Source organism: Anolis sagrei, chromosome 6, assembly GCF_037176765.1.
Source record: "Anolis sagrei isolate rAnoSag1 chromosome 6, rAnoSag1.mat, whole genome shotgun sequence".
NCBI lineage: Eukaryota > Metazoa > Chordata > Lepidosauria > Squamata > Dactyloidae > Anolis > Anolis sagrei.
In genome coordinates, this window is record NC_090026.1 from 51319552 (window position 1) to 51334355 (window position 14804).

Sequence of the window (14804 nt, forward strand, 5' to 3'; positions counted from 1 at the left end):
GAAAACGAAAGACAAAGAAAAGGGGGAAAGGTATGAGAGGAGGGAAGAATAAATAAGGGAAGGGAAAAGAAGTGAAGAAGGGAGGGAAGAAAGACAATCGGAAGAGGAAGGAAAGAAAGAAAGAGAAAAAGAATGGAAAGGAAGGGAGAAGGAAGAGAAAGAGAAATACAAAGAAAAGGGAAGAAGGCATGAGAGGAGGGAAGGGAAGAGAAAAGAAGGTAAGAAGGGAGGGAAGAATGACAGAAGAGGAAGGAAAGAAAGAGAAAAAGAAGGGGAAGGAAGGGAGGGAGAAGGAAGAGAAAAAGAAAGACAAAGAAAAGGGGAAAAGGTATGAGAGGAGGGAAGGGAAGAATAACTAAGAGAAGAGAAAAGATGGTAAAGAGGGAGGGAAGAAAGACAACTGGAAGAGGAAGGAAAGAAAGAGAAAAAGAAGGGGAAGGAAGGAAGGGAGAAGAGAAAAAGCAAGACAAAGGAAAGGGAAGAAGGTATGAGAGGAGGGAAGGGAAGAATAAACAAGGGAAGAGAAAAGAAAGTAACATGGGGGGAGGGAAGAAAGACAATCGGAAGAGGAAGGAAAGAAAGAAAAAAGAAGGGAAAGAGAGGAAGAGAGAAGAAAAAGAAAGACAAAGAAAGGGGAAATGATATGAGAGGAGGGAAGGGAAGAATAAGTAAGGGAAAAGAAGGTATGAATAGAGGGAGGGAGGGAAGAAAAACAATCGGAAGAAGGAAAGAAATTGAAAAAGAAGGGCAAGGAAGGAAGGAAGAAGGAAGAGAAAAAGAAAGACAAAGGGAAAGGGGAAAAGGTATGAGAGGAGGGAAGAATAAATAAGGGAAGGGAAAACGTAAGAAGGGGGGAGAGAAGAAAGACAATCAGAAGAGGAAGGAAAGAAAGAAAAAAAGGGGAAGGGAGAAGAAAGAGAAAAAGAAAGACGAAGAAAAGGGGAAAGGGCATGAGAGGAGGAAAGGGAAGAATAAATAAGGGAAAGAAGGTAAGAAGAGAGGGAGGGAGGGAAGAAAGACAATCAGAAGAGGAAGGAAAGAAAGCGAAAAGGAAGGGAAAGGAGGGAAGAGAGAAGGAAGAGAAAAAGAAAGAAAGAAAAGGGAAGAGGTATGCAAGGAGGGAAGTGAAGAATAAATAAGGGAAGAGAAAAGAAAGTAAGAAGAGAGGGAAGACAGTCAGAAGACGAAGGAAAGAAAGAGAAAAAGAAGGGAAAGGAAGGAAGAGAGAAGAAAGACAAAAAACAAAGAAAATGGGGAAAGATATGAGAGGAGGGAAGAATAAATAAGTGAAGAGAAAAGAAGGTAAGAAGGGAGGGAGGGAAGAAAGACAGTCGGAAGAGAAAGGAAAGAATGAGAAAAAGAAGGGAGAGGAAGGGAGGGAGGAGGAAGAGAAAAAGGAAGACAAAGAAAAGGGAAGAGGTTATGAGAGGAGGGAAGGGAAGAATAAATAAGGGAAGAGAAAAGAAGGGAGGGAAGAAAGACAAGAGGAAGGAAGGGAAGAGAAAAAGAAGGGAAAGAAAGGAAGAGAGAAGACAGGGAAAGGTGAAAAGGAGGGAAGGAATAAAGGGGAAGAAAAGGGGGGAAGGTATGAAGGGGAAGGAGAGAAAGAGAAACGAAGAAGGGAGGGTAGGAAAAAAGAAGTAAAGAGAAAAAGAAGAAAGGGAGGGAAACGGAGAAAGGAAAGAGCCACAAAGAAAGTCGAAACCCGTGTGTATACACTAGTAAATAATAAATAACACTGAGTTTCACCCAAAGGGCAGGCCAAAGAAGGCGGGCGTCCGCTGTGTCTGGTTTCTCCTCATGACTACGCCACAGAGAAGCCTCAACTCCCCTCCTTCCCTTTCCATTTCCCTTCAGGTTTAAATTTGGCGGCGACTGAGGGGGTCTCTCACCTTCCCTTCCCGCCCGCCAATCAGCCTGCCGCCCTCATGCGCGCGCGGGTCTCCCTCCGTCCCCTTCCTCTTCCTCTCTCTCTCTTTTGCTCAAAGCTTGGCGGGCAGCGTCTCTCTGTTTCCATAGCAACCGCCCCGCCTCCTCACGGCGGGGGGAAAAGAGGAAGAAGGAGCGAAAGGCGACGTCACGCGCCGAAACGGAAATAGAACGTCACAGTCGCCCCGCGCTTGCTTTACGGCCAAACCAAGCCCGCTTTCACCGTCAACAGAGAACACAAACGCATCGGATGTAGTAAAGAGCTTGATGTAGTTACAACAAAGCAATACAATGGATTTAGGTGGCAGGGCAGAACAGAAAACAGTGTGATCCCTTCATAAGTTATTTATTTATTTTATTGGGTTATAGGTTTTTGCCTACAACCATGTTCTAGAGGCATTCTCTCCTGACGTTTCGCCTGCATCTGTGGCAAGCATCCTCAGAGGTAGTGAGGTCTGTTGGAACTAGGAAAAGGGGTTCATATATCTGTGGAATAACCAGGGTGGGCCAAAGGACTTTTGTCTGCTGGAGCTAGGTGTGAATGTTTCAACTGACCACCTTGATTAGCATATAATGGCCTGAGCAAACTTTTGTTGAGAGGTGATAAGATGTCCTTGTTTGTTTCCTCTCTGTTGTTGTGCTGTTGTAATTTTAGAGTTTTTTAATACTGGTAGCCAGATTTTGTTCATTTTCATGGTTTCCTACTTTCTGTTGAAATTGTCCACATGTTTGTGTATTTCAATTCCAATTTGGACCTGGCCGAGCTATATCTGTGGAATGACGAGGGTGGGACAAAGAACTCTTGTCTGTTGGAGATAGATGTGAATGTTTCAACTGACCACCTTGATTAGCATTTGATGGCCTAACAGTTCCTGGGGCAATCTTTTGTTGAGAAGTGATTATATGTCCCTGATTGTTTACCTTCTGTTGTTTTGCTGTTCTAATTTTAGAGTTTTTTAATACTGGTAGGCAGATTTTGTTCATTTTAATGGTTTCCTCCTTTCTGTTGAAATTGTCCACATGCTTGTATATTTCAATGGCTTCTCTGTGTAGTCTGACATGGTGGTTGTTGGAGTCAGGCATGTAGCCGGGGGGGGGGGGGGGGACTTGAGGGGCTTCAGCCCCCCCCCCCCCCCCCCAAAATTCTCATGGTGGTTCGCGAAAAGGCCTTACTGGTGCATTATTTAAACTGTTATGCTTATTCATATCATGATCTGATCACCATACTCAATATATCCCATATGCATGGGGGGATTGGGGTAATGATACAAAAGGTTTGCTAGGCTAGACCCTCTTTCACTCAGACTCAGCCCCCCCCCCCGAAACTCAGCCCCCCCGAACCCCCCCACCCTGAAAAAAATTCACCCCCCCCCCCCAAAACGAAATCCTGGCTATGGGCCTGGTTGGAGTGGTCCAGCATTTCTGTGTTCTCAAATAATATGCCGGGTCCAGGTTGGTTCATCAGGTGCTGTGCTATGGCTGACTTCTCTGGTTGAAGTAGTCTGCAGGAAACCATGAAAATGAACAAAATCTGGCTACCAGTATTTTTATTTGCAGCCCATTTGATGGCAATTGAGGATCTGGGGGGTTGTTTGTTTTTGAGCATGGGAGGGGGTTGCTTTGCAGTGTCCATACACCCTTGGTGTCATGGTTGGAGCACCTGACTAGGATATAGGCCACGGCTTGACTCCCTGCTCAGCCCTGGACGCTCTTGGGTGACCCTGGGCACGTCACCCACTCTTAAGCCTTCAGAGGAAGCAGCTGGGATCTCTTTCCGGAACACATCTTGCCAAGAAAGCCCCATAAAGTTTGCCATAAGTCTCAAGGCACGCCACAGCGACCAATATACAATGTATTATCGAAGGCTTTCATGGCCATGTTCTAGAGGCATTTCTCCTGACGTTTCGAGTTTTTAGCTACCAGTATTAAAAAACTCTAAAATTACAACAGCACAACAACAGAGAGGAAACAAACAAGGACATCTAATACCTCTCAACAAAAGATTGCTCCAGGCACTGCCAGGCAATCAAATGCTAATCAAGGTGGACAATTGAAACATTCACACCTAGCTCCAGCTGACAAGAGTTCTTTGCCCCACCCTGGTCTTTCCACAGATATGTTGTTCATTCGTTCAGTCGTCTCCGACTCTTTGTGACCTCATGGACCAGCCCACGCCAGAGCTCCCTGTCAGCTGTCACCACCCCCAGCTCCTTCAAGGTCAGTCCAGTCACTTCAAGGATGCCATCCATCCATCTTGCCCTTGGTCGGCCCCTCTTCCTTTTACCTTCCACTTTCCCCAGCATAATTGTCTTCTCTAGACTTTGCAGTCTCCTCAGATATATAAACCCATTTTCCTAGTTGCAACAGACCTCACTACCTCTGAGGATGCTTGCCATAGATGCAGGCGAAACGTCAGGAGAGAATGCCTCTAGACCATGGCCATATAGCCCGAAAAAGCCTACAACAACCCGACCAATATACAGTTCCAAGAGCAAGTTTGGTTGAGATCTAAGAGAAGATACGTGGGCTTCGTGTTACTCTATACTTTTTCTATCTCTGCGACGCGAAGGGGGGGGGGTCAGGCGATTAAAACCGAGGAGGCATAGGACCGTCCTCCAGGATCGTCGGCCAATCGGAAAAGCGGACAGAAACAGTGAAAAAAAAAAGAGGGCGTGGCGAAGCTCGAAAGCAGCCGCGCCCTGATTGGCTCCTCGCCATTCCATACTGACGAGTTATCTTTCCAGTGTTATTGTGTTGCTCGAACGTTGATGGACGCCAGCCCGAGGTTGCGTCATCGTGACGTCACCTCAACGTGCCCAGACTTGGGCTCGCCCTCCAGAGCCAATGAGGGAGAGAGAAGGGGGGGGGGGGGGGACATAGATGTGGATCTCCTGCTTTTTCAGGGGGATAATTGGGGTGGCTATATAGTTGGAGGCAGTGCCCAGGTTTTAACATTAGTATGTGTTGTTTTTACCGCTGCTGATTTTTTGCTTTAAAGAGCAAATTGGCATATTACTATTAATAATAATAACAATAACAACATCAATATAAATAATATCTATCAATCAATCTATCTATATAAATAAAAATGTAATGTTCGTTTGTGGGATTAACATAACTCAAAAACCAGTGGGCCAATGGACACCAAATTTGGGCACAAGACACCTAACAACCCAAGGAGTGACCATCACTCAAAAAAATTAATTTTGTCATTTGGGATTTGTAGTTGCTGGGATTTATAGATTACTTACAATCAAAGAGCATTCTGAACTCCACCAATGACGGAATTGAACCAAATGTGGCACAGAGGACTCCCATGACCAACAGAAAACACTAGAAGGATTTGGTGGGCATTGACCTTGAGTTTGGGAGTTGTGGTTCACCTACATCCAGAGAGCACTGTGGACTCAAACAATAATGGATCTGGACCAAATTTGGCATGAATATTCCATATGCCCAAATACGTACACAGATGGAGTTTGGAGGAAATAGACCTTGACATTTTGGAGTTGTAGTTACTTGGATTTATATTTCACCTACAATCAAAGAGCATTATGAACCCCACCAATGACAGAATTGGGGCAAACTTCCCACACAGAATTCCCATGACCAACAGAAGATACTCAAGGCCATCCAGTCCAACGCCCTTCACCAAGGCAAGAAAACGTAATCAAAGCCCTCCTGACAAAGAGCCATCCAGCCATAGATATAAATAGATACATATGATTCACACACACACATAGTAACATAGATTTGAAAGGGACCCCTAAAGAAGGACAATTATATGTTACATGTTCCAGAGTAGGCAAAGCAGACAATCTCCACATCAACGGTGACAAAGAAACAGCAAGAAATACTGTTTACCCACAAGCAGAAAGAAGTTGCATTTGTTAGAAAAAAAGACTTTCTCATTATTTTGCTGGTCACCAGACTGGGTCACAGCAATGCGTGGCAGGGGACGGCTAGTCTATATAAATAAAAATGTAATGTTTGTTTGTGGGGTTAACATAACTCAAAAACGAACGAATTGACACCAGATTTGGACACAACAGACTGGTTCAAGATTGGGAAAGGCGTACGGCAAGGCTGCATACTCTCACCCAACCTTTTTAACTTGTATGCAGAACACATCATGCGAGGATGTGCGGGGCTGGATGAATGCAAAGCTGGGGTGAAAATTGCTGGAAGAAACATTAACAACCTCAGATATGCAGATGACACCACTCTGATGGCCGAAAGCGAGGAGGAGCTGAGGAGCCTTCTAATCAAGGTGAAAGAAGAAAGCGCAAAAGCTGGGTTGCAGCTAAATGTCAAAAAAACCAAGATTATGGCAACAAGAATGATTGACAACTGGAAAATAGAGGGAGAAACCATGGAGGCCGTGACAGACTTTGTATTTCTAGGTGCAAAGATTACTGCAGATGCAGACTGTAGCCAGGAAATCAGAAGACGCTTACTTCTTGGGAGGAGAGCAATGTCCAATCTCGATAAAATAGTGAAGAGTAGAGACATCAGACTGGCAACAAAGATCCGCCTAGTCAAAGCCATGGTATTCCCTGTAGTCACCTACGGATGTGAGAGCTGGACCTTAGGGAAGGCTGAGCGAAGGAAGATCGATGCTTTTGAGCTGTGGTGTTGGAGGAAAGTGCTGAGAGTCCCTTGGACTGCGAGAAGATCCAACCAGTCCATCCTCCAGGAAATAAAGCCCGACTGCTCACTGGAGGGAAAGATACTAGAGACAAAGTTGAAGTACTTTGGCCACATCATGAGGAGACAGGAAAGCCTAGAGAAGACAATGATGCTGGGGAAAGTGGAAGGCAAAAGGAAGAGGGGCCGACCAAGGGCAAGATGGATGGATGGCATCCTTGAAGTGACTGGACTGACCTTGAGGGAGCTGGGGGTGGTAACGGCCGACAGGGAGATCTGGCGTAGGCTGGTCCATGAGGTCACGAAGAGTCGGAGACGACTGAACGAACGAACAACAACAACAACAACACCTATCAGGCCATCACCCATTAACCCCCCCCCCCCCCCCCAAAGCAGCAGAAAAGACTTAACAACTCAAAAAAGCTAAATGACAATACAGATGCAGATGGCCGGCTTACTAACCGTGGAGCCCTTGCTCTGCAGAGAGTAGGGATGCACCTCTCAAGCACTGCCTTTGAACCCAACTCTTTTTCTAGCCTATGTCTAGAGGGAAGGAATGAGGGAGGGAAAGGGGGAAAGAGGGAGGGAGGGAAGGATGGAGGAAAGGAAAGAGGGAATGAAGGAATAAAGCAGAGAAGCAAGGAATTAAAGAAAGAGGTAGAGAAGGAAGGAAGGAAGGAAGGAGAGACTAAGGGAGGGAAAGAAAAAGGGATATGCAGGAAAGAGGTAGAGAAGGAAGGAAGGAGGAAAGGAAAGGAAAAAAGAGAAGGAAGGAATAAAAGAGAGGGGTGGAAGAAAAGAAGGAGAGAAAGAGGGAGGGAAGGAAGGAAAGAAAGAAGGAAGGATGGAACCAAAGACTGAAGGAAGGAAGAAAAGAGGGAGAGAAGGAAGAAAGGAGAGAAAGGAGAAGGGAAAGAAAAGGGGGGAAGGAAGGAAAGAAGAAGGGAAGGAAGGAGAGAAAGAAAGAAAAGGAGAGAAAGAGAGAGGGAAGGTTGGTCACAGCAATGTGTGGCAGGTACAGCTAGTATTTAATATTTAAAAATAATAAAATAATATTTAAAAATTATAAATATCTTGCCTAGATTTATAGGACCTGAAGATTGTAGTGCATGCACTAGTAACCTCAAGGCTGGGCTTATGCAATGTGCTTTACACTGGGCTACCCTTGCACCAAGTTCGGAAACTCCAACTGGTTCAAAATACAGCAGCCAGACTGGTTGCAGGAACATCTAGGAGTGAGCATATTGCACTTATCCTAAAGTCACTCTACTGGCTGCCAATTAGTTTCCGGACAAAGGACAAGGTGATGCTTTTGACCTTTAAAGCCCTGCATGGTTTGAGTCCAGGTTACATAAAGGATTGCCTTCTCCCATACAATCCACCCCACATACTTCGGTCTTCTGGAGACCATCTAATCCAACCAGACAGAACCTGACTGGCCACCATCACCCAGAGTACCTTTTCATCAGCTACCCCAAGGCTTTTGGAACCTGTTGGAATTTACTTACTTACTTAGTTAGTTGATTCCTTATTGTCCAAGTAAGATTATCCTCCAAGTGCAGTGTCCTGGCGGTGGGTACATAGGTGACTGTGGAGCCCTATTCTTGACCTGCATGTTCTCCCTCAGTGAGAGCATTGATTTCCAGGTGGAAGGCAGGCCCGGTCGGGGTTGGCTTGACGCACCTTCCTCTTGGCACGTTTCTCTCTTTCGCCCTCCATTTGTGCCTCTTCAAATTCTGCAGCACTGCTGGTCACAGCTGACCTCCAGCTGGAGCGCTCAAGGACCAGGGCTTCCCAGTTCTCAGTGTCTATGCCAGAGTTTTAAAGGTTGGCTTTGAGCCCATCTTTAAATCTCTTTTCCTGCTTCCCAGTTCTAGGTGTCTATGCCACAGTTTTTAAGGTTGGTAAAGTCTTGAATTTTATTTTCTGTCCTCCAACATTCTGTTTTCCGTTCTTGAGTTCAGAGTAGAGTAACTGCTTTGGGAGTTGGTGATCGGGCATTTGGACAACGTGGCCAGTTGATGGCAGAGGACCATCACTTCAATGCTAGTGGTCTTTGCTTCTTCCAGCACGCTGATATTTGTCTGCCTGTCTTCCCAAGAGATTTGAAGGATTTTCCAGAGGCAGCGCTGATGGAATCGTTCTAGGAGTTGCATGTGATGTCTGTAGACAGTCCACATGTCGAAGGCATACAGCAGAGTTGGGAGGACAATAGCTTTATAAACAAGCACCCTGGTATCCCTACGGATGTCCCGGTCCTCAAATACTGTCTGCTTCATTTGGAAAAATGCTGCACTCGCAGAGCTCAGGCAGTGTTGTATTTCAGTGTCAATGTTGATTTTTGTGGAGAGGTGGCTGCCAAGGTAGTGGTCAACATTTTCTAATGTTACACCATTAAGCTGTATCTCTGGCATTGGAATGTAAGACACAAGTAAAGACCTGTCTCTTCCAGTAAGTCTACTTAGAGAATCTTTAAACGTAAACATGAATTTTAATGCATGTCCTTCATTCAATCTGTTTTGTCTGTTTTAATATGTATTTGATAGAGATATGTTTTGGTACGTAACTTTTGTAGAGGTACGTTTTTGTGTGTATTTGTAGTGCTTTTGCTGTGTTTATGTATTTTAATTGTTTTGTAACCTACCTCAAGCCATGAGAAAAGGTGGGTTAGAAATAAAATTATTATTATTATTATTATTATTATTATTATTACTATTATATCTGTTGGAGTTTTGTCCCAGGACTCCCCCTGATAGAAAATCAGCAGATGCTCAAGCTCCATTATATTCAATGGCGTAAATCCAATTACAAAATGGCAAAATTAATGTTCGCTTTTTAGATTTTTTAATATATATATGTGTGTGTGTGTGTGTGTATCCTATTACATAATGTCTGTCATGGGCAGATGTTACTTTTTTCAGAATAACCAAGGAGGTGGGAGCAGAAACATAATTCCCTTGCACTATGTAACATTATTTTTGATCCTTGTTATTAATGTCATTTCCTAATTGGTTCTATCATAAAAACATGGACAAAGTTTATTAAACTGCCAAAACTTTGTTTTTGTAGTACATTCTGCAGCACATTTTGCTAAAAAATTTTCAATGAATCTCTCCTCAGGTCTCAACCAATTCCATGTAGTTTGTGGCAGCCACAAAAACAAAGTTTCTGGAGTATAATATATTATAATGTAATGCAATATAATAATATGATATGATAATTATATATTTATATTACATGTAATATTACTAATAATATTACGATATAGTGGTATGGTGCAATATAGCAATGTTTAATGCTGATATTGTACTATGCTAATAATATAATATATTGTATGTAATATATACCTTGTAAGCCACTCTGAGTCCCCTTTGGGGTGAGAAGGGCAGCATATAAATGTTGTAAATAAATAATAATAAATAAATATATGTACTAAGTGATTAACTGCATATTTCTAGGAGCCAGGGCAGATTTGTCAGAAGTAATGTTCATGGTGGGGACGAGGGAGAGACCCTTCTCGGTGGTGGCCCCTCGACTCTGGAACTCACTTCCCAAGGACATCAGGCATGCCCCAACTCTGGCAGTCTTTAGGAGGAGCCTGAAAACGTGGTTGTTTCAGTGTGCCTTCCCAGAATAAGGAAACTCCCAGCAATATGTCCCTAAACGCTCTTTATTAGTGTTTTAAGATTGTCTGCACACTCATCCCTCTCCAAAACTTCTACCTCAGTTCCATGTCACCTTGTCATGCCCAACATATTTTTTTAAATTTTTAATTATTACATTTGGCCCAGCCATTGGTTTTTAAACGTGTCGTGTTACTGTTAATGTTTATTGCTTATTTTTGCTTATGAGTTTATTTATTGTTTTGTATTATTGTTGTTATTGTTTATTGTTGTATTGTGGGCTCGGCCTCATGTAAGCCGCACTGAGTCCCTTGGGGAGATGGTAGCGGGGTACAAATAAAGTATTATTATTATTATTATTATTATTATTATTATTAACAGATTTACATTCTCAATCATGTCTTAAACGTATTTGAATAACAGTACTCTGAAAAATTCTAGCAGATTCAAAACACTACATGGACATGACAAACATGGCCAATTCTCAACCATTTAGTTTGTTGACTCTGAACTATATTTTAAACAATCCACAAAGTTTTGGACCATGATTCTGAAAATAGAGGCTAATCCAGCCTTTATACCTTGGAGGAACGTGTGAAATAAAAATATTCATTTCTCAAGGAACCCCTTCCTAAATATTAATGTCAGTATTATTCCTTGACAGTGAACTGATCTGAGGAGGGTGAAAACATAAAAATTAAAAGTCTCACTATGTAAAAAGAAAAAGACAAATCAACAAAAACTGAATCACCACTAAGTGACAATATTTATTATGTATGTTGTATTTGTGCCTGTTTTTGACCATGAATTAGATTTAATTATTCTATTATAAACATAAGTCAATAGAAGAAGAAAAAACACCATTTTCATACTCCACTTCCATAAAGATTACTGTTTCATTCCCAACTTAATTGTTGGTTATAGCTTGTATTACTTATGTGAATGCTTCCCATTTTTATTTAGACCAAATTATAGGCACCAGTGTGTGTTTGTGTGTGACTGTACCCTTACATGTATTCTAAGATAATGCTTCTGTTTGCTCTGAGTTGTTTGTGGAATACAAAAAATCCTCAGCATGCTGCCTGAAAGGGCAGCAATTACCCTCACTTTGATTTCTTCTTTTGTGTAGAATCTATTTTTGGTATATACACAGCAAAAGCAGCCCAAGGGTATAAACATCAGACTCCACAGCCTTTTAGAATATATAGTGATTTAAAATACTGCATCAGCATGCAGCATATTAGAGTTGAAGGCAACCATCAACCATGCCAGGAGCGGAAACAGGCCATGGGTACAGTGGAATTGAATCCCTGCTCGGCCATGTAAACCCGCTTGGTGACCTTGGGCAAGTCAGAGTCTTCAAAGAAAGGCTAGGGCAGCCCCCCTCTGAACAAATTCCGCCAAAGAAAAATCTTCTTAGAGTCGCTGTAAGTCAATATCCTGAAGATACACAACAACCAACAATGGCCATGAAGGAAGCAAAGCACAGGAGAAACAGGCTGGTCAGAACTAATCAAATCTGTCTACCTTCCTTTGTTATTGCTGGATGATCCTGGAAAAAGGGCACCAGCTAGCATTGTGCACCAACAGAATTCTGACCCATGTCTTATTTCTAGGGTTATTTGGAGGCAAGAGGAAACAGCCTTTTGGAACTTAAGTGTGAGCGGTGTCAGTCTCTTGCTGAAACTTGGAGGGTTACAACTCCCCTTGTATTCCAAGTTTTCTTATTTATTTAATGTTTTTAATGCTTTAATTCTACTTCGAACTGATGGCATCGTATGGTGCTTATGTGAGGCTGCCCTGAGTCCCCCTTTGGGGGCAGAAGGGCGGGGTAAAAGTACATGAAATAAATAAATAAAATACATAAATGTTTTAACTGAAAACCTTGGAAGTTCTTGTCTTTGGAGGGGGGTGGTGGTAAAGGGAAGTCCTCACTCCAAGGGAAAGAAGAAGGGAAAGCTTAGAGAAGACAATTATGCCGGGGGGGGAAAGGAAGGAAAAAGGAAGAGGGGCCGACCAAGGGCAAGATGGATGGATGGCATCCTTGAAGTGACTGGATTGACCTTGAAGGAGCTGGGGGTGGTGACGGCCAACGGGGAGCTCTGGCGTGGGCTGGTCCATGAGGTCACGAAGAGTTGGAAACGACTGAACGAATGAACAATAACAATTTTCCAAGTTAGTACTGCACAATTAATCAGAAATAACGCCTTAAAATCTGGAACAGATTTTTTTTCAATTTTTCTTACATAGTGTAATCTACTGCAGCAGATTTTTGAGGGTTACAGTCCATTTAATCAGTTCTATAAGTTGTCCAACATTTCACTCTCTCTCTTACTTTGTTTGCCACAGAGCAAAGTTAGAATACAAAAAGTCTATAAAACCAGAGGGAAGTTAAATGAAGAAAGTACAAACTTTGCACACCTTGGGCTGTCTTTGCACATTTCAAAACCGGTCAGTCGGAGTTATTTGCAAACCCAATATAGTTTCTCTGCAGGTCAGGACTCTTAATAAGAAAAAGATATCATTATCCTCATTATCCACCACTACTTTAAGGTGTTAGAGGTGTTTCCCTCAGTCCTAGCCATCATCACATAAGATCTGAGGGCAGTTAGTTGGGATAAGAATGAATTTCTAATTAATTCTGTATCTAATTAATTCTTCCAAGGACTATCTCATGTAGTGAAGATGGCAGTTCTTTAAAAGCTTCGCCATCCTGCCCCGGAAAAGGTGCCTGAAGGAAACAGTTGGGTCCATTGATATTACATTCTTGATGCCATCTGCATTGCAAATATATTTGACATCAACCTTTCTTAATCTGACACCATCCAGATGTATTGGGTTACAACTCCCTTGATGATTGTTTGGGATTATGAGAGCTGTAGTTCAATGCGTCTGAATACAGCAGCTTACTGATAGATGCTTTTAGTTGTTTACAGCTCTTCTCCCTTTGCCAGCATTTGAGGGATGGTCACAATGACATGTTTTTTTTTCAGATCCTAATTAAGCCTGCTCAGTATAACACTATGGTGAAATTGTTTATTGAGTCCTAAATCTGGGATATCAGATATTGCAATAGTGAAAGGAAGGGAGGTGTATTTGTCATGGAAGAAAAAGGTGAGCAGCAGCTGTGTGTATGTACAAAGAAGAAATGTTAAACCCCCACGCACTCCCATTATTGTGTTGTTCATCTGCACTTATATAATACAGTAAGAGATAAACAAAGAGAAGACCTCTTTTCATTCTGCAACATCCCATCATGAGTATATTTTGCTTAGGGGGGAAACAGTAAAATAGACTCAAACATATGTGCTGCTTTATCTTTCTCTTCCATTGTGCTTTCCCTTTGCTTTGGAGTGCTGTGTTTCCTGAACAGATGGAAAGCAAGGGGAAAAAAGCCCAGAGGCATTCGCCATGTATGAGGCCTTGCCAATAAAGTTACTAAGCTCCTAGGTTTTATTAGGCTTCTAATAATATTTTAATGGCTCAAGTTATCTGTCATGGTACAGGGCTTTTTATTTGATGACATTTGCAAATTGGTAGCAATATGAACATTTCGAAATGTATATATCTTTGTGATCTCTGTTGGCTTGTGATAATAAATATAAGTGACATTGATTCTAGAAGGCAAAAGAAACATCATGAGAAGTCAGATAGCATAGCAAATAGCATAGAATTCAGGTGCCTAACAGTAATCATAAATCTATACATTAAATGCTAAAGGGGTGGTTCAACAACCCATACCTTTAGGTGATGCCGGATCACACAACCGGTATTGGTGGCGGCTGTGAAGAGATTGCATAGGCTATGCAGTCAGATCTCAGTATGTACAGACTCGGCATCCAAGTATTCGACCATTTAGAAAATGTTCCCACCCCAAAATTTTAAAAAACCAAACATTAATTTTGCCATTTCATATAAACGACACCATTGTACTATAACATTGCATGTAATGGGATGCAATGTGGATACCAAGTGCTCACTGTATTGGACTTGCAGTTGTCCCTGTCATGTGCAATACAAGAGACTATACATAAACCAAAACGTGTTGCTTGTAAATGACTCGCTGCTCTACTAATGCATTAGATCCTTGAGGTTATAACCTTTGAGATATGCTTGTGAATTTGATAAGCTTAGTTGTCTGAAAAGTTGGTGTTGTGAGTTATTTTCCAAGACACAGATGCTTTGCTTGGAATGGAGAAGGAGGAGGAGGAGGCGAAGGAGAAGAAGAAGTAGTTACTGAAAATGAACATGTCAAAGTACTCTAGGACTTCTGACCTCAGATCATGTTAAAAAACCAAGCATGGATCATCGATATTGCAATCCCAGGTGACAGCAGGATTGAAGAGAAGATTGCGCAGACAGACTACAAGCAGAGGCATAACACTGTTGCTCAGATGATTAATTGGAACTTGTGCCACAAACACCATCTGCCTGATGGGATAACAAGCCAGAAAAAAGTTACAGAAAATGAACATGTCAAACTCCTTTGGGACTTCTGAATTCAAACTGACAGAGTTCTGGAGCACAATACTCCTGACCTCACGATCGTGTTAAAAAACAAAGTATGGATCGTCATTGTTGTAATCCCAGGTGACAGCAGGATAG

General features: G+C 42.4%; 1 protein-coding gene across 3 annotated transcripts in view; it reads right to left on the reverse strand.

Annotated features, from left to right (window-relative positions):
- MARCHF10 (membrane associated ring-CH-type finger 10) overlaps positions 1-2039 on the reverse strand; it is a 56674-nt gene extending 54635 nt beyond the window's left edge. For 2 of the 3 annotated variants that reach the window (XM_060781296.2, XM_060781298.2), the window contains exon 1: positions 1893-2039. The gene's annotated coding sequence lies outside the window, so the exon portion shown is untranslated. The other variant, XM_060781297.2, reaches the window with a different exon arrangement.
- Positions 2040-14804: the final 12765 nt, after the last annotated feature.